The following is a 20564-nucleotide window of genomic DNA, read 5'->3' as shown; positions in this document are numbered from 1 at the left end:
AGATGTTATGGAGAAAAGGAAAGTTGACATCTTGAGAGTATAAGAGACAAGTTAGAGAGGAGACAAGATGGAGAGGAGACAAGGTAAGGGAGATTGGCAAGGATTAACATTGAACTGTGGTCGACATATTTTGAACGTAATAAGAGATAAAAGGTGGGTGAAGCTGTTATGGAGAAAAGGAAAGTTGACATCTTAAGAGTATAAGAGACAAGATGGAGAGGAGACAAGGCAAGGGAGATTGGCAAAGATTAAAATTGAACTGTGGTCGACACATTTTGAACGTAATAAGATATAGAAGGTGGGTGTAGCTGTTATGGAGAAAAGGAAAGTCGACATCTTAAGAGTATAAGAGACACGATAGAGAGGAGATAAGATGGAGAGGAGACAAAATGGAGAGGAGACAAGGTAAGGGAGATTGGCAAAGATTAAAATTGAACTCTGGTCGACACATTTTGAATGTAATAAGAAATATAAGGTGGGTGTAGATGTTATGGAGATAAGGAAAGTCGACATCTTGAGAGTATAAGAGACAAGTTAGAGAGGAGACAAGATGGAGAGGAGACAAGGCAAGGGAGATTGACAAAAATTAACATTGAGCCGTGGTCGACATATTTTGAACGTAATAAGAGATAAAAGGTGGGTGAAGCTGTTATGGAGAAAAGGAAAGTTGACATCTTAAGAGTATAAGAGACAAGATGGAGAGGAGACAAGGTAAGGATGATTAGCAAAGATTAAAATTGAACTGTGGTCGACACATACTGAACGTATTAAGAGATAGAAGGTGGGTGAAGCTGTTATGGAGAAAAGGAAAGTTGACATCTTAAGAGTTTAAGAGACAAAATGGAGAGGAGACAAGGTAAGGGAGATTGGCAAAGATTAAAATTGAACCGTGGTCGACACATTTTGAATGTAATAAGAGATAAAAGGTGGGTGTAGCTGTTATGGAGAAAAGGAAAGTTGACATCTTAAGAATATAAGAGACAAGATTGAGAATAGACAAGGTAAGGGAGATTGGCAAAGATTAAAATTGAACTGTAGTCGACACATTTTGAATGTAATAAGAGATAGAAGGTGGGTGTAGCTGTTATGGAGAAAAGGAAAGTTGACATCTTAAGAGTATAAGGGACAAGATGGAGAGGACACAAGGTAAGGGAGATTGGCAAGGATTAACATTGAACTTTGGTCGACACATTTTGAATGTAATAAGAGATAGAAGATGGGTGTAGCTGTTATGGAGAAAAGGAAAATCGACATCTTAAGAGTATAAGAGACAAGATGGAGAGGAGACAAGGTAAGGGAGATTGGCAAAGATTAAAATTGAACCGTGGTCGACACATTTTGAATGTAATAAGAGATAGAAGGTGGGTGTAGCTGTTATGGAGAAAAGGAAAGTTGACATCTTAAGAATATAAGAGACAAGATGGAGAATAGACAAGGTAAGGGAGATTGGCAAAGATTAAAATTGAACTGTAGTCGACACATTTTGAATGTAATAAGAGATAGAAGGTGGGTGTAGCTGTTATGGAGAAAAGGAAAGTTGACATCTTAAGAATATAAGAGACAAGATGGAGAGGAGACAAGGTAAGGGAGATTGGCAAAGATTAAAATTGAACTGTGGTCGACATATTTTGAACGTAATAAGAGATAGAAGGTGGGTGTAGCTGTTATGGAGAAAAGGAAAGTTGACACCTTAAGAGTAGAAGAGACAAGATGGAGAGGACACAAGGTAAGGGAGATTGGCAAAGATTGAAATTGAGCTGTGGTCGACACTTTTTGAATGTAATAAGAGATAGAAGGTGGGTGTAGCTGTTATGGAGAAAAGGAAAGTTGACATGTTAAGAGTATAAGAGACAAGTTGGAGAGGACACAAGGTAAGGGAGATTGACAAAGATTAAAATTGAGCTGTGGTCGACACTTTTTGAATGTAACAAGAGATAGAAGGTGAGTATAGCTGTTATGGAGAAAAGGAAAGTTGACACCTTAAGAGTAGAAGAGACAAGATGGAGAGGACACAAGGTAAGGGAGATTGGCAAAGATTGAAATTGAACTGTGGTCGACACTTTTTGAATGTAATAAGAGATAGAAGGTGGGTGTAGCTGTTATGGAGAAAAGGAAAGTTGACATGTTAAGAGTATAAGAGACAAGTTGGAGAGGACACAAGGTAAGGGAGATTGACAAAGATTAAAATTGAGCTGTGGTCGACACTTTTTGAATGTAACAAGAGATAGAAGGTGAGTATAGCTGTTATGGAGAAAAGGAAAGTTGACACCTTAAGAGTAGAAGAGACAAGATGGAGAGGACACAAGGTAAGGGAGATTGGCAAAGATTGAAATTGAGCTGTGGTCGACACTTTTTGAATGTAATAAGAGATAGAAGGTGGGTGTAGCTGTTATGGAGAAAAGGAAAGTTGACATGTTAAGAGTATAAGAGACAAGTTGGAGAGGACACAAGGTAAGGGAGATTGACAAAGATTAAAATTGAGCTGTGGTCGACACTTTTTGAATGTAACAAGAGATAGAAGGTGAGTATAGCTGTTATGGAGAAAAGGAAAGTTGACACCTTAAGAGTAGAAGAGACAAGATGGAGAGGACACAAGGTAAGGGAGATTGGCAAAGATTGAAATTGAGCTGTGGTCGACACTTTTTGAATGTAATAAGAGATAGAAGGTGGGTGTAGCTGTTATGGAGAAAAGGAAAGTTGACATCTTAAGAGTATAAGAGACAAGATGGAGAGGACACAAGGTAAGGGAGATTGACAAAGTTTAAAATTGAGCCGTGGTCGACACTTTTTGAATGTAATAAGAGATAGAAGGTGGGTGTAGCTGTTATGGAGAATAGGAAAGTTGACATCTTGAAAGTATAAGAGACAAGATGGAGGGGACACAAGGTAAGGGAGATTGGCAAAGATTAAAATTGAACTGTGGTCGACACTTTTGAATGTGGTAAGAGATAGAAGGTGGATGTAACTGTTATTGAGAAAAGAAAAGTTGACATCTCTAGAGTATAAGAGACAAGATGGAGAGGACACAAGGTAAGGGAGATTGACAAAGATTAAAATTGAGCCGTGGTCGACACTTTTTGAATGTAATAAGAGATAGAAGGTTGGTGTAGCTGTTATGGAGAATAGGAAAGTTGACATCTTGAAAGTATAAGAGACAAGATGGAGGGGACACAAGGTAAGGGAGATTGGCAAAGATTAAAAGTGAGCCGTGGTCGACACTTTTTTAATGTAATAAGAGATAGAAGGTGGGTGTAGCTGTTATGGAGAATAGGAAAGTTGACATCTTGAAAGTAAAAGAGACAAGATTGAGGGGACACAAGGTAAGGGAGATTGGCAAAGATTAAAATTGAACTGTGGTCGACACTTTTGAATGTGATAAGAGATAGAAGGTGGATGTAACTGTTATTGAGAAAAGAAAAGTTGACATCTCTAGAGTATAAGAGACAAGATGGAGAGGACACAAGGTAAGGGAGATTGAAAAAGATTAAAATTGAGCCGTGGTCGACACTTTTTGAATGTAATAAGAGATAGAAGGTGGGTGTAGCTGTTATGGAGAATAGGAAAGTTGACATCTCTAGAGTATAAGAGACAAGATGGAGGGGACACAAGGTAAGGGAGATTGGCAAAGATTAAAATTGAGCCGTGGTCGACACTTTTGAATGTGATAAGAGATAGAAGGTGGATGTAACTGTTATTGAGAAAAGAAAAGTTGACATCTCTAGAGTATAAGAGACAAGATGGAGAGGACACAAGGTAAGGGAGATTGACAAAGATTAAAATTGAGCCGTGGTCGACACTTTTCGAATGTAATAAGAGATAGAAGGTGGGTGTAGCTGTTATGGAGAATAGGAAAGTTGACATCTCTAGAGTATAAGAGACAAGATGGAGGGGACACAAGGTAAGGGAGATTGGCAAAGATTAAAATTGAGCCGTGGTCGACACTTTTTGAATGTAATAAGAGATAGAAGGTGGGTGTAGCTGTTATGGAGAATAGGAAAGTTGACATCTTGAAAGTATAAGAGACAAGATGGAGGGGACACAAGGTAAGGGAGATTGACAAAGATTAAAATTGAGCCGTGGTCGACACTTTTGAATGTGATAAGAGATAGAAGGTGGATGTAACTGTTATTGAGAAAAGAAAAGTTGACATCTTGAAAGTATAAGAGACAAGATGGAGGGAACACAAGGTAAGGGAGATTGACAAAGATTAAATTTGAGCCGTGGTCGACACTTTTTGAATGTAATAAGAGATAAAAGGTGGGTGTAGCTGTTATGGAGAATATGAAAGTTGACATCTTGAAAGTATAAGAGACAAGATGGAGGGGACACAAGGTAAGGGAGATTGGCAAAGATTAAAATTGAGCCGTGGTCGACACTTTTGAATGTGATAAGAGATAGAAGGTGGATGTAACTGTTATTGAGAAAAGAAAAGTTGACATCTCTAGAGTATAAGAGTCAAGATGGAGAGGACACAAGGTAAGGGAGATTGACAAAGATTAAAATTGAGCCGTGGTCGACACTTTTGAATGTGATAAGAGATAGAAGGTGGATGTAACTGTTATTGAGAAAAGAAAAGTTGACATCTCTAGAGTATAAGAGACAAGATGGAGAGGACACAAGGTAAGGGAGATTGGCAAAGATTAAAATTGAGCCGTGGTCGACACTTTTGAATGTGATAAGAGATAGAAGGTGGATGTAACTGTTATTGAGAGAAGAAAAGTTGACATCTCTAGAGTATAAGAGACAAGATGGAGAGGACACAAGGTAAGGGAGATTGGCAAAGATTAAAATTGAGCCGTGGTCGACACTTTTGAATGTGATAAGAGATAGAAGGTGGATGTAACTGTTATTGAGAAAAGAAAAGTTGACATCTCTAGAGTATAAGAGACAAGATGGAGAGGACACAAGGTAAGGGAGATTGACAAAGATTAAAATTGAGCCGTGGTCGACACTTTTGAATGTGATAAGAGATAGAAGGTGGATGTAACTGTTATTGAGAAAAGAAAAGTTGACATCTCTAGAGTATAAGAGACAAGATGGAGAGGACAAAAGGTAAGGGAGATTGACAAAGATTAAAAGTGAGCCGTGGTCGACACTTTTTTAATGTAATAAGAGATAGAAGGTGGGTGTAGCTGTTATGGAGAATAGGAAAGTTGACATCTTGAAAGTATAAGAGACAAGATGGAGGGGACACAAGGTAAGGGAGATTGGCAAAGATTAAAATTGAGCCGTGGTCGACACTTTTGAATGTGATAAGAGATAGAAGGTGGATGTAACTGTTATTGAGAAAAGAAAAGTTGACATCTCTAGAGTATAAGAGACAAGATGGAGAGGACACAAGGTAAGGGAGATTGACAAAGATTAAAATTGAGCCGTGGTCGACACTTTTGAATGTGATAAGAGATAGAAGGTGGATGTAACTGTTATTGAGAAAAGAAAAGTTGACATCTCTAGAGTATAAGAGACAAGATGGAGAGGACACAAGGTAAGGGAGATTGACAAAGATTAAAAGTGAGCCGTGGTCGACACTTTTTTAATGTAATAAGAGATAGAAGGTGGGTGTAGCTGTTATGGAGAATAGGAAAGTTGACATCTTGAAAGTATAAGAGACAAGATGGAGGGGACACAAGGTAAGGGAGATTGGCAAAGATTAAAATTGAGCCGTGGTCGACACTTTTGAATGTGATAAGAGATAGAAGGTGGATGTAACTGTTATTGAGAAAAGAAAAGTTGACATCTCTAGAGTATAAGAGACAAGATGGAGAGGACACAAGGTAAGGGAGATTGACAAAGATTAAAAGTGAGCCGTGGTCGACACTTTTTTAATGTAATAAGAGATAGAAGGTGGGTGTAGCTGTTATGGAGAATAGGAAAGTTGACATCTTGAAAGTATAAGAGACAAGATGGAGGGGACACAAGGTAAGGGAGATTGGCAAAGATTAAAATTGAGCCGTGGTCGACACTTTTGAATGTGATAAGAGATAGAAGGTGGATGTAACTGTTATTGAGAAAAGAAAAGTTGACATCTCTAGAGTATAAGAGACAAGATGGAGAGGACACAAGGTAAGGGAGATTGACAAAGATTAAAATTGAGCCGTGGTCGACACTTTTGAATGTGATAAGAGATAGAAGGTGGATGTAACTGTTATTGAGAAAAGAAAAGTTGACATCTCTAGAGTATAAGAGACAAGATGGAGAGGACACAAGGTAAGGGAGATTGACAAAGATTAAAAGTGAGCCGTGGTCGACACTATTTTAATGTAATAAGAGATAGAAGGTGGGTGTAGCTGTTATGGAGAATAGGAAAGTTGACATCTTGAAAGTATAAGAGACAAGATGGAGGGGACACAAGGTAAGGGAGATTGGCAAAGATTAAAATTGAGCCGTGGTCGACACTTTTGAATGTGATAAGAGATAGAAGGTGGATGTAACTGTTATTGAGAAAAGAAAAGTTGACATCTCTAGAGTATAAGAGACAAGATGGAGAGGACACAAGGTAAGGGAGATTGACAAAGATTAAAATTGAGCCGTGGTCGACACTTTTGAATGTGATAAGAGATAGAAGGTGGATGTAACTGTTATTGAGAAAAAAAAAAGTTGACATCTCTAGAGTATAAGAGACAAGATGGAGAGGACACAAGGTAAGGGAGATTGACAAAGATTAAAATTGAGCCGTGGTCGACACTTTTGAATGTGTTAAGAGATAGAAGGTGGATGTAACTGTTATTGAGAAAAGAAAAGTTGACATCTCTAGAGTATAAGAGACAAGATGGAGAGGACACAAGGTAAGGGAGATTGACAAAGATTAAAATTGAGCCGTGGTCGACACTTTTTGAATGTGATAAGATATAGAAGGTGGATGTAACTGTTATTGAGAAAAGAAAAGTTGACATCTCTAGAGTATAAGAGACAAGATGGAGAGGACACAAGGTAAGGGAGATTGACAAAGATTAAAATTGAGCCGTGGTCGACACTTTTGAATGTGATAAGAGATAGAAGGTGGATGTAACTGTTATTGAGAAAAGAAAAGTTGACATCTCTAGAGTATAACAGACAAGATGGAGAGGACACAAGGTAAGGGAGATTGACAAAGATTAAAATTGAGCCGTGGTCGACACTTTTGAATGTGATAAGAGATAGAAGGTGGATGTAACTGTTATTGAGAAAAGAAAAGTTGACATCTCTAGAGTATAAGAGACAAGATGGAGAGGACACAAGGTAAGGGAGATTGACAAAGATTAAAATTGAGCCGTGGTCGACACTTTTGAATGTGATAAGAGATAGAAGGTGGATGTAACTGTTATTGAGAAAAGAAAAGTTGACATCTCTAGAGTATAAGAGACAAGATGGAGAGGACACAAGGTAAGGGAGATTGACAAAGATTAAAATTGAGCCGTGGTCGACACTTTTGAATGTGATAAGAGATAGAAGGTGGATGTAACTGTTATTGAGAAAAGAAAAGTTGACATCTCTAGAGTATAAGAGACAAGATGGAGAGGACACAAGGTAAGGGAGATTGACAAAGATTAAAATTGAGCCGTGGTCGACACTTTTGAATGTGATAAGAGATAGAAGGTGGATGTAACTGTTATTGAGAAAAGAAAAGTTGACATCTCTAGAGTATAACAGACAAGATGGAGAGGACACAAGGTAAGGGAGATTGACAAAGATTAAAATTGAGCCGTGGTCGACACTTTTGAATGTGATAAGAGATAGAAGGTGGATGTAACTGTTATTGAGAAAAGAAAAGTTGACATCTCTAGAGTATAAGAGACAAGATGGAGAGGACACAAGGTAAGGGAGATTGACAAAGATTAAAATTGAGCCGTGGTCGACACTTTTGAATGTGATAAGAGATAGAAGGTGGATGTAACTGTTATTGAGAAAAGAAAAGTTGACATCTCTAGAGTATAAGAGACAAGATGGAGAGGACACAAGGTAAGGGAGATTGACAAAGATTAAAATTGAGCCGTGGTCGACACTTTTGAATGTGATAAGAGATAGAAGGTGGATGTAACTGTTATTGAGAAAAGAAAAGTTGACATCTCTAGAGTATAAGAGACAAGATGGAGAGGACACAAGGTAAGGGAGATTGACAAAGATTAAAATTGAGCCGTGGTCGACACTTTTGAATGTGATAAGAGATAGAAGGTGGATGTAACTGTTATTGAGAAAAGAAAAGTTGACATCTCTAGAGTATAAGAGACAAGATGGAGAGGACACAAGGTAAGGGAGATTGACAAAGATTAAAATTGAGCCGTGGTCGACACTTTTGAATGTGATAAGAGATAGAAGGTGGATGTAACTGTTATTGAGAAAAGAAAAGTTGACATCTCTAGAGTATAAGAGACAAGATGGAGAGGACACAAGGTAAGGGAGATTGACAAAGATTAAAATTGAGCCGTGGTCGACACTTTTGAATGTGATAAGAGATAGAAGGTGGATGTAACTGTTATTGAGAAAAGAAAAGTTGACATCTCTAGAGTATAACAGACAAGATGGAGAGGACACAAGGTAAGGGAGATTGACAAAGATTAAAATTGAGCCGTGGTCGACACTTTTGAATGTGATAAGAGATAGAAGGTGGATGTAACTGTTATTGAGAAAAGAAAAGTTGACATCTCTAGAGTATAACAGACAAGATGGAGAGGACACAAGGTAAGGGAGATTGACAAAGATTAAAATTGAGCCGTGGTCGACACTTTTGAATGTAATAAGAGATAGAAGGTGGGTGTAGCTGTTATGGAGAATAGGAAAGTTGACATCTTGAAAGTATAAGAGACTAGATGGAGGGGACACAAGGTAAGGGAGATTGGCAAAGATTAAAATTGAGCCGTGGTCGACACTTTTGAATGTGATAAGAGATAGAAGGTGGATGTAACTGTTATTGATAAAAGAAAAGTTGACATCTCTAGAGTATAAGAGACAAGATGGAGAGGACACAAGGTAAGGGAGATTGACAAAGATTAAAATTGAGCCGTGGTCGACACTTTTGAATGTGATAAGAGATAGAAGGTGGATGTAACTGTTATTGAGAAAAGAAAAGTTGACATCTCTAGAGTATAAGAGACAAGATGGAGAGGACACAAGGTAAGGGAGATTGACAAAGATTAAAATTGAGCCGTGGTCGACACTTTTTGAATGTGATAAGATATAGAAGGTGGATGTAACTGTTATTGAGAAAAGAAAAGTTGACATCTCTAGAGTATAAGAGACAAGATGGAGAGGACACAAGGTAAGGGAGATTGACAAAGATTAAAATTGAGCCATGGTCGACACTTTTGAATGTGATAAGAGATAGAAGGTGGATGTAACTGTTATTGAGAAAAGAAAAGTTGACATCTCTAGAGTATAACAGACAAGATGGAGAGGACACAAGGTAAGGGAGATTGACAAAGATTAAAATTGAGCCGTGGTCGACACTTTTTGAATGTAATAAGAGATAGAAGGTGGGTGTAGCTGTTATGGAGAATAGGAAAGTTGACATCTTGAAAGTATAAGAGACAAGATGGAGGGGACACAAGGTAAGGGAGATTGGCAAAGATTAAAATTGAGCCGTGGTCGACACTTTTGAATGTGATAAGAGATAGAAGGTGGATGTAACTGTTATTGAGAAAAGAAAAGTTGACATCTCTAGAGTATAAGAGACAAGATGGAGAGGACACAAGGTAAGGGAGATTGACAAAGATTAAAATTGAGCCGTGGTCGACACTTTTCGAATGTAATAAGAGATAGAAGGTGGGTGTAACTGTTATTGAGAAAAGAAAAGTTGACATCTAGAGTATAAGAGACAAGATGGAGAGGACACAAGGTAAGGGAGATTGACAAAGATTAAAATTGAGCCGTGGTCGACACTTTTTGAATGTAATAAGAGATAGAAGGTGGATGTAGCTGTTATGGAGAATAGGAAAGTTGACATCTTGAAAGTATAAGAGACAAGATGGAGAGGACACAAGGTAAGGGAGATTGACAAAGATTAAAATTGAGCCGTGGTCGACACTTTTTTAATGTAATAAGAGATAGAAGGTGGGTATAGCTGTTATGGAGAATAGGAAAGTTGACATCTTGAAAGTATAAGAGACAAGATGGAGGGGACACAAGGTAAGGGAGATTGACAAAGATTAAAATTGAGCCGTGGTCGACACTTTTGAATGTGATAAGAGATAGAAGGTGGATGTAACTGTTATTGAGAAAAGAAAAGTTGACATCTCTAGAGTATAAGAGACAAGATGGAGAGGACACAAGGTAAGGGAGATTGGCAAAGATTAAAATTGAGCCGTGGTCGACACTTTTGAATGTGATAAGAGATAGAAGGTGGATGTAACTGTTATTGAGAAAAGAAAAGTTGACATCTCTAGAGTATAAGAGACAAGATGGAGAGGACACAAGGTAAGGGAGATTGGCAAAGATTAAAATTGAGCCGTGGTCGACACTTTTGAATGTGATAAGAGATAGAAGGTGGATGTAACTGTTATTGAGAGAAGAAAAGTTGACATCTCTAGAGTATAAGAGACAAGATGGAGAGGACACAAGGTAAGGGAGATTGGCAAAGATTAAAATTGAGCCGTGGTCGACACTTTTGAATGTGATAAGAGATAGAAGGTGTATGTAACTGTTATTGAGAAAAGAAAAGTTGACATCTCTAGAGTATAAGAGACAAGATGGAGAGGACACAAGGTAAGGGAGATTGACAAAGATTAAAATTGAGCCGTGGTCGACACTTTTGAATGTGATAAGAGATAGAAGGTGGATGTAACTGTTATTGAGAAAAGAAAAGTTGACATCTCTAGAGTATAAGAGACAAGATGGAGAGGACACAAGGTAAGGGAGATTGACAAAGATTAAAATTGAGCCGTGGTCGACACTTTTTTAATGTAATAAGAGATAGAAGGTGGGTGTAGCTGTTATGGAGAATAGGAAAGTTGACATCTTGAAAGTATAAGAGACAAGATGGAGGGGACACAAGGTAAGGGAGATTGGCAAAGATTAAAATTGAGCCGTGGTCGACACTTTTGAATGTGATAAGAGATAGAAGGTGGATGTAACTGTTATTGAGAAAAGAAAAGTTGACATCTCTAGAGTATAAGAGACAAGATGGAGAGGACACAAGGTAAGGGAGATTGACAAAGATTAAAATTGAGCCGTGGTCGACACTTTTGAATGTGATAAGAGATAGAAGGTGGATGTAACTGTTATTGAGAAAAGAAAAGTTGACATCTCTAGAGTATAAGAGACAAGATGGAGAGGACACAAGGTAAGGGAGATTGACAAAGATTAAAAGTGAGCCGTGGTCGACACTTTTTTAATGTAATAAGAGATAGAAGGTGGGTGTAGCTGTTATGGAGAATAGGAAAGTTGACATCTTGAAAGTATAAGAGACAAGATGGAGGGGACACAAGGTAAGGGAGATTGGCAAAGATTAAAATTGAGCCGTGGTCGACACTTTTGAATGTGATAAGAGATAGAAGGTGGATGTAACTGTTATTGAGAAAAGAAAAGTTGACATCTCTAGAGTATAAGAGACAAGATGGAGAGGACACAAGGTAAGGGAGATTGACAAAGATTAAAATTGAGCCGTGGTCGACACTTTTTAATGTAATAAGAGATAGAAGGTGGGTGTAGCTGTTATGGAGAAAGGAAAGTTGACATCTTGAAAGTATAAGAGACAAGATGGAGGGGACACAAGGTAAGGGAGATTGGCAAAGATTAAAATTGAGCCGTGGTCGACACTTTTGAATGTGATAAGAGATAGAAGGTGGATGTAACTGTTATTGAGAAAAGAAAAGTTGACATCTCTAGAGTATAAGAGACAAGATGGAGAGGACACAAGGTAAGGGAGATTGACAAAGATTAAAATTGAGCCGTGGTCGACACTTTTGAATGTGATAAGAGATAGAAGGTGGATGTAACTGTTATTGAGAAAAAAAAGTTGACATCTCTAGAGTATAAGAGACAAGATGGAGAGGACACAAGGTAAGGGAGATTGACAAAGATTAAAATTGAGCCGTGGTCGACACTTTTGAATGTGATAAGAGATAGAAGGTGGATGTAACTGTTATTGAGAAAAGAAAAGTTGACATCTCTAGAGTATAAGAGACAAGATGGAGAGGACACAAGGTAAGGGAGATTGACAAAGATTAAAATTGAGCCGTGGTCGACACTTTTGAATGTGATAAGAGATAGAAGGTGGATGTAACTGTTATTGAGAAAAGAAAAGTTGACATCTCTAGAGTATAAGAGACAAGATGGAGAGGACACAAGGTAAGGGAGATTGACAAAGATTAAAATTGAGCCGTGGTCGACACTTTTTGAATGTAATAAGAGATAGAAGGTGGGTGTAGCTGTTATGGAGAATAGGAAAGTTGACATCTTGAAAGTATAAGAGACAAGATGGAGGGGACACAAGGTAAGGGAGATTGGCAAAGATTAAAATTGAGCCGTGGTCGACACTTTTGAATGTGATAAGAGATAGAAGGTGGATGTAACTGTTATTGAGAAAAGAAAAGTTGACATCTCTAGAGTATAAGAGACAAGATGGAGAGGACACAAGGTAAGGGAGATTGACAAAGATTAAAATTGAGCCGTGGTCGACACTTTTTTAATGTAATAAGAGATAGAAGGTGGGTGTAGCTGTTATGGAGAATAGGAAAGTTGACATCTTGAAAGTATAAGAGACAAGATGGAGGGGACACAAGGTAAGGGAGATTGGCAAAGATTAAAATTGAGCCGTGGTCGACACTTTTGAATGTGATAAGAGATAGAAGGTGGATGTAACTGTTATTGAGAAAAGAAAAGTTGACATCTCTAGAGTATAAGAGACAAGATGGAGAGGACACAAGGTAAGGGAGATTGACAAAGATTAAAATTGAGCCGTGGTCGACACTTTTGAATGTGATAAGAGATAGAAGGTGGATGTAACTGTTATTGAGAAAAAAAAGTTGACATCTCTAGAGTATAAGAGACAAGATGGAGAGGACACAAGGTAAGGGAGATTGACAAAGATTAAAATTGAGCCGTGGTCGACACTTTTGAATGTGATAAGAGATAGAAGGTGGATGTAACTGTTATTGAGAAAAGAAAAGTTGACATCTCTAGAGTATAAGAGACAAGATGGAGAGGACACAAGGTAAGGGAGATTGACAAAGATTAAAATTGAGCCGTGGTCGACACTTTTTGAATGTGATAAGAGATAGAAGGTGGATGTAACTGTTATTGAGAAAAGAAAAGTTGACATCTCTAGAGTATAAGAGACAAGATGGAGAGGACACAAGGTAAGGGAGATTGACAAAGATTAAAATTGAGCCGTGGTCGACACTTTTGAATGTGATAAGAGATAGAAGGTGGATGTAACTGTTATTGAGAAAAGAAAAGTTGACATCTCTAGAGTATAAGAGACAAGATGGAGAGGACACAAGGTAAGGGAGATTGACAAAGATTAAAATTGAGCCGTGGTCGACACTTTTGAATGTGATAAGAGATAGAAGGTGGATGTAACTGTTATTGAGAAAAGAAAAGTTGACATCTCTAGAGTATAAGAGACAAGATGGAGAGGACACAAGGTAAGGGAGATTGACAAAGATTAAAATTGAGCCGTGGTCGACACTTTTGAATGTGATAAGAGATAGAAGGTGGATGTAACTGTTATTGAGAAAAGAAAAGTTGACATCTCTAGAGTATAAGAGACAAGATGGAGAGGACACAAGGTAAGGGAGATTGACAAAGATTAAAATTGAGCCGTGGTCGACACTTTTGAATGTGATAAGAGATAGAAGGTGGATGTAACTGTTATTGAGAAAAGAAAAGTTGACATCTCTAGAGTATAAGAGACAAGATGGAGAGGACACAAGGTAAGGGAGATTGACAAAGATTAAAATTGAGCCGTGGTCGACACTTTTGAATGTGATAAGAGATAGAAGGTGGATGTAACTGTTATTGAGAAAAGAAAAGTTGACATCTCTAGAGTATAACAGACAAGATGGAGAGGACACAAGGTAAGGGAGATTGACAAAGATTAAAATTGAGCCGTGGTCGACACTTTTGAATGTGATAAGAGATAGAAGGTGGATGTAACTGTTATTGAGAAAAGAAAAGTTGACATCTCTAGAGTATAAGAGACAAGATGGAGAGGACACAAGGTAAGGGAGATTGACAAAGATTAAAATTGAGCCGTGGTCGACACTTTTGAATGTGATAAGAGATAGAAGGTGGATGTAACTGTTATTGAGAAAAGAAAAGTTGACATCTCTAGAGTATAAGAGACAAGATGGAGAGGACACAAGGTAAGGGAGATTGACAAAGATTAAAATTGAGCCGTGGTCGACACTTTTGAATGTGATAAGAGATAGAAGGTGGATGTAACTGTTATTGAGAAAAGAAAAGTTGACATCTCTAGAGTATAAGAGACAAGATGGAGAGGACACAAGGTAAGGGAGATTGACAAAGATTAAAATTGAGCCGTGGTCGACACTTTTGAATGTGATAAGAGATAGAAGGTGGATGTAACTGTTATTGAGAAAAGAAAAGTTGACATCTCTAGAGTATAAGAGACAAGATGGAGAGGACACAAGGTAAGGGAGATTGACAAAGATTAAAATTGAGCCGTGGTCGACACTTTTTGAATGTAATAAGAGATAGAAGGTGGATGTAGCTGTTATGGAGAAAGGAAAGTTGACATCTTGAAAGTATAAGAGACAAGATGGAGAGGACACAAGGTAAGGGAGATTGACAAAGATTAAAATTGAGCCGTGGTCGACACTTTTGAATGTGATAAGAGATAGAAGGTGGATGTAACTGTTATTGAGAAAAGAAAAGTTGACATCTCTAGAGTATAAGAGACAAGATGGAGGGGACACAAGGTAAGGGAGATTGGCAAAGATTAAAATTGAGCCGTGGTCGACACTTTTGAATGTGATAAGAGATAGAAGGTGGATGTAACTGTTATTGAGAAAAGAAAAGTTGACATATCTAGAGTAGAAGAGACAGATGGAGAGGACACAAGGTAAGGGAGATTGGCAAAGATTAAAATTGACCTGTGGTCGATATGTTTTGAATGTTAATAAGAGATAGAAGGTGGGTGGTGCTGTTATGCAGAAAAGGAAAGTTGACATCTTAAGAGTATAAGAGACAAGATGGAGAGGACACAAGGTAAGGGAGATTGGCAAAGATTAAAATTGACCTGTGGTCGATATGTTTTGAATGTTAATAAGAGATAGAAGGTGGGTGTAGCTGTTATGGAGAAAAGGAAAGTTGACATCTTAAAAGTAGAAGAGTCAAGATGGAGAGGACACAAGGTAAGGGAGATTGGCAAAGATTAAAATTGGGCTGTGGTCGATATGTTTTGAATGTAATAAGAGATAGAAGGTGGGTGGTGCTGTTATGCAGAAAAGGAAAGTTGCCATCTTAAGAGTGTAAGAGACAAGATGGAGAGGACACAAGGTAAGGGAGATTGGCAAATATTAAAATTGACCTGTGGTCGATATGTTTTGAATGTAATAAGAGATAGAAGGTGGGTGGTGCTGTTATGCAGAAAAGGAAAGTTGCCATCTTAAGAGTGTAAGAGACAAGATGGAGAGGACACAAGGTAAGGGAGATTGGCAAAGATTAAAATTGACCTGTGGTCGATATGTTTTGAATGTAATAAGAGATAGAAGGTGGGTGGTGCTGTTATGCAGAAAAGGAAAGTTGCCATCTTAAGAGTGTAAGAGACAAGATGGAGAGGACACAAGGTAAGGGAGATTGGCAAATATTAAAATTGACCTGTGGTCGATATGTTTTGAATGTAATAAGAGATAGAAGGTGGGTGGTGCTGTTATGCAGAAAAGGAAAGTTGCCATCTTAAGAGTGTAAGAGACAAGATGGAGAGGACACAAGGTAAGGGAGATTGGCAAAGATTAAAATTGACCTGTGGTCGATATGTTTTGAATGTAATAAGAGATAGAAGGTGGGTGGTGCTGTTATGCAGAAAAGGAAAGTTGCCATCTTAAGAGTGTAAGAGACAAGATGGAGAGGACACAAGGTAAGGGAGATTGGCAAATATTAAAATTGACCTGTGGTCGATATGTTTTGAATGTAATAAGAGATAGAAGGTGGGTGGTGCTGTTATGCAGAAAAGGAAAGTTGCCATCTTAAGAGTGTAAGAGACAAGATGGAGAGGACACAAGGTAAGGGAGATTGGCAAAGATTAAAATTGACCTGTGGTCGATATGTTTTGAATGTAATAAGAGATAGAAGGTGGGTGGTGCTGTTATGCAGAAAAGGAAAGTTGCCATCTTAAGAGTGTAAGAGACAAGATGGAGAGGACACAAGGTAAGGGAGATTGGCAAATATTAAAATTGACCTGTGGTCGATATGTTTTGAATGTAATAAGAGATAGAAGGTGGGTGGTGCTGTTATGCAGAAAAGGAAAGTTGCCATCTTAAGAGTGTAAGAGACAAGATGGAGAGGACACAAGGTAAGGGAGATTGGCAAAGATTAAAATTGACCTGTGGTCGATATGTTTTGAATTTAATAAGAGATAGAAGGTGGGTGTAGCTCTTATGGAGAAAAGGAAAGTTGACATCTTAAAAGTAGAAGAGTCAAGATGGAGAGGACACAAGGTAAGGGAGATTGGCAAAGATTAAAATTGAACTGTTGTCGATACATTTTGAATGTTTTAAGATATAGAAGGTGGGTGTAGATGTTATGGAGAAAATGAAAGTTGATATCTTAAGAGTAAGCCTACAAGAGAAAAGATGAAAAGTAAACTAAGCAAGGGAGATTGGCAAAGATTTGAATTGAACTGTGGTGGACATGTTTTGAATTTGATAAGAAACAGAAGTAAAATAGAGGTAAATGTTATGGAGGAAAGGAAGATGACATCGTTTGAAAAGTATGTTAGATCTGTACAAAATAAGTGTACAGAGGTAACTTCACAAATATGAAACTGTTTGAAGCACAGAATACTTTAAGGTTGCTCCTTATTGGCTCTTAGTCCCTACAGTTTTGACCTTGTTATGAACATTTTTATATCATCATATGTAAGAAAATAGGTCCCCTTAACTTCAGCCTTTATTGATAACATTGTTTTGGTATACACAAGCTAGAAATTGGGAAACAAACACTTGACGACCAAGGCAAAACAAGCATGAGAAAGGTAGAATTTCTATGGATGGTAGAAAGAAGACATGGTACAATGAAACTGGGCTTGGATAACACCAAGAGGGTTGGATCTTCTAAGTACCCAGATTCAAAATTATCAAATGGAGATATTGACTCAAAAGTAACAATAGAATACAAAGTACTTACATGACCTTCTCCACGAAGGTCATGGGGAATCCTAGATAACAAGGGGATCAGTGCACAGGTTAAAGAACGATTTAATAAAAGTGAATTTAAACCCACAATGGTTTAGGAGAATGAGACATCACTGTTTTGGAAGACCCAAGATAGAAAAATGGAAGTGGTAGCAATATGAATGTTGAAATCAATGTCCACAGTGAAGTGAAGAGACAAGATCATAAATTATTTTATCAAAAAGACAGTGAAAGTAGTAGGCCATCGGAGACTCGGCTGAAAAGACAAAAGTGTTTTGGTCATGTTTTGCAAATAGAAGAGGGTCATTTTTATAAAAGGTTCATAGTTATGAAAGTAGAAGGAAGGAGGAGATTCGATATGCAAGTTTAGATGGAAAGATAACTTGGAAAATGTTATCCGGGTACGGGTTAATGAGACCAGGATGCTCAAGATGCAAGAAGGTGGAGGGGACCGATAGGAAGCATCTGCTGAACACACAGAGGAGGATCTTTTCCAGAGAAGAATTTAAACTTGATTGACCCATTTCTAAATGAATATTTTTATCTCTACTTGTATTTTGGGAAACTTTCAACTCGAGAAATGTTTTCACTACTTATTTCCTAGGGTAGTTTCAATGTAATCCCTTCTCAAAGGATAATGGAAACCCATTTTCTGTGAAGGTTTTAACCTAACCATTTTTTTTCTATTTACCATTCTATTAATTACCGTTGATTATTTTATCAATTACTGATATGATTATTTATCAAGAATTTATTTAAAATCCTAATTACGAAACAGTGACTCATCATATAGATGGGAAAAAGCTTAAAACAAAAAAAGTGTCAGCATAATCTGTATGTCTTGAGAAAGCAACATGAAATTGAGTAAGAAGACGACAGAGGTTACCTGGATAAGTAAATGAGGTATTATTGTTACTGTAAAATAAAACATGATCTGTACTGAAGACATTAGCAAGTGTATCGGAGATGTTCAAGAGATGAGTTAGTTCCTATCAAACGTCAACCCTGAGCCCTTTCTGTTTATCAAGATAATTAAGGTAGCAAAAGAAGAATGCATAAAAGCAGTCGCCTGCGAATTGATTTATTAGATAAAAAAAAATTCATGGTGACTGAAAAGAAAGCAAAGGAAAAAAGTAGCCAGATAAATGACTTGTACTAACGTTGTGATAAAGGTGTGGTGACTGGAGTGAATTCAATACTTAACATCAATATAGCAGATGGTCTCACTAGAGTATAAAACTTCCCATGATCAAAATGTATTATAAAACAGGGAAACGAGGAAAGTGAAAATCCAAATTGTAGTAAAATGTAGGTCTTAGAAGAGAAAGAAAAAATTATGTCAACTTGGGGAGACAGTAAATAAAGAGAGTAGCGTAAACTTAAATGACCTAGGGCTTTCAAGAGGAAACTGAAGAATTTCTTTTTTATGAGTCTTTTGACAGTGACGATTTAACAGTAAATGAACAATACGCGATATGAAACGTTAAATACTCTGAACGAACAAGGTAAAACGACAGTGGAGGTCCTGTAGAGAGTGGGGTTCCCCTGCTGTATGGGACCGGAAAAGAAGCCATCAAAGTAAAGTAAGTAAAGTGGTGTCTTTGTCCTTGGTATACTGCACTTAGTTTATGGGGCAGAGAAATGAACACGGAAAATGATACGAAAGAGAACTTTAAAATGCTAGCAATATAAATCTCGTCAAACATAAAATTTAGTTTGTTTTAAAAATATATATGAAGAGTGAATGATAAATCAAAAACCTAATAAACAGAAGTGATTGATTTTAAAAGTTTTCATACACACCCAAAAACACCAAAATGTTATCTAGTTAACCACTTACCTATAATTATCGTAGTATCCTATGATTTACCATGTATATTATCTTCCAAGAGTCTTGAGTAGGCTTGCTTAAGCCACAATCACAGCCAGGAATGAATCTCACTTTCTTGATAAGTATGATCCTCTGAAAAATTATATAAATTAACGTTCTTATACTTTTGATTATCACCAAAATCAATCAATCAACGAAAATTACATTTGTAGTTAAAACAGAGAGAGAGAGAGAGAGAGAGAGAGAGAGAGAGAGAGAGAGAGAGAGAGAGAGAGAGAGACTCCATTTGCTCTTTGTAAGAGCGATTTAGTTTAAGCATTTAAAGAGTTCTTGTGATCTTGTCTAAAGAGAGAGAGAGAGAGAGAGAGAGAGAGAGAGAGAGAGAGAGAGAGAGAGAGAGAGAGAGAGACTCCATTTGCTCTTTGTAAGAGCGATTTAGTTTAAGCATTTAAAGAGTTCTTGTGATCTTGTCTAGAGAGAGAGAGAGAGAGAGAGAGAGAGAGAGAGAGAGAGAGAGAGAGAGAGAGAGAGAGAGAGAGAGGGTGGAGACTCCATTTGCTCTTTGGTAGAGCAATTTAGTTTAACCATTAAAAGAGTTCTTATGATCTTGTCTAACTTATTCTTGAGAGAGAGAGAGAGAGAGAGAGAGAGAGAGAGAGAGAGAGAGAGAGAGAGAGAGAGAGACTCCATTTGCTCTTTGGAAGAGTGATTTAGTTTTAGCATTTAGAGAGTTCTTATGATTTTGTCTAGCTTATTCTTGAGAGAGAGAGAGAGAGAGAGAGAGAGAGAGAGAGAGAGAGAGAGACTCCATTTGCTCTTTGTAAGAGCGATTTAGTTTAAGCATTTAAAGAGTTCTTGTGATCTTGTCTAAAGAGAGAGAGAGAGAGAGAGAGAGAGAGAGAGAGAGAGAGAGAGAGAGAGAGAGAGAGAGAGAGAGAGAGAGAGAGAGACTGACTCCATTTGCTCTTTGGAAGAGCGATTTAGTTTTAGCATTTAAAGTGTTCCTATGATCTTGGCTAACTTATTCTTGAGAGAGAGAGAGAGAGAGAGAGAGAGAGAGAGAGAGAGAGAGAGAGAGAGAGAGACTCCATTTGCTCTTTGGAAGAGCGATTTAGTTTTAGCATTTAAAGAGTTCTTATGATCTTGGCTAACTTATTCTTGAGAGAGAGAGAGAGAGAGAGAGAGAGAGAGAGAGAGAGAGAGAGAGAGAGAGAGAGAGAGAGCTTTCTTACACCATCAGTAATTAAATGATTATCAGTAATTGAATGATTATCAGTAATTGAATGATTATCAGTAATTAAATGATTATCAGTAATTGAATGATTATCAGTAGTTAAATGATTATCAGTAATTGAATGATTATCAGTAGTTAAATGATTATCAGTAATTAGAAGAAATTGAAAACAAATTAAGTAAACCACTAATATCCCACAAAATAGCTG

At 37.6% G+C, this 20564-nt stretch overlaps 1 long non-coding RNA gene across 1 annotated transcript in view; it reads right to left on the bottom strand.

The window, feature by feature from the left end:
- Positions 1-20564, bottom strand: part of LOC137654775 (uncharacterized) — a 71898-nt gene that overhangs the window by 14583 nt on the left and 36751 nt on the right. The window contains exon 2 of the long non-coding RNA XR_011046716.1: positions 19132-19254. This is a non-coding gene — a long non-coding RNA (uncharacterized lncRNA). The remainder of the gene's footprint in view (positions 1-19131; positions 19255-20564) is intronic.

This window comes from Palaemon carinicauda, chromosome 15, assembly GCF_036898095.1.
Source record: "Palaemon carinicauda isolate YSFRI2023 chromosome 15, ASM3689809v2, whole genome shotgun sequence".
NCBI classification, from domain to species: Eukaryota; Metazoa; Arthropoda; class Malacostraca; order Decapoda; family Palaemonidae; genus Palaemon; species Palaemon carinicauda.
This window is presented reverse-complemented; position numbering and strand designations above follow the sequence as displayed.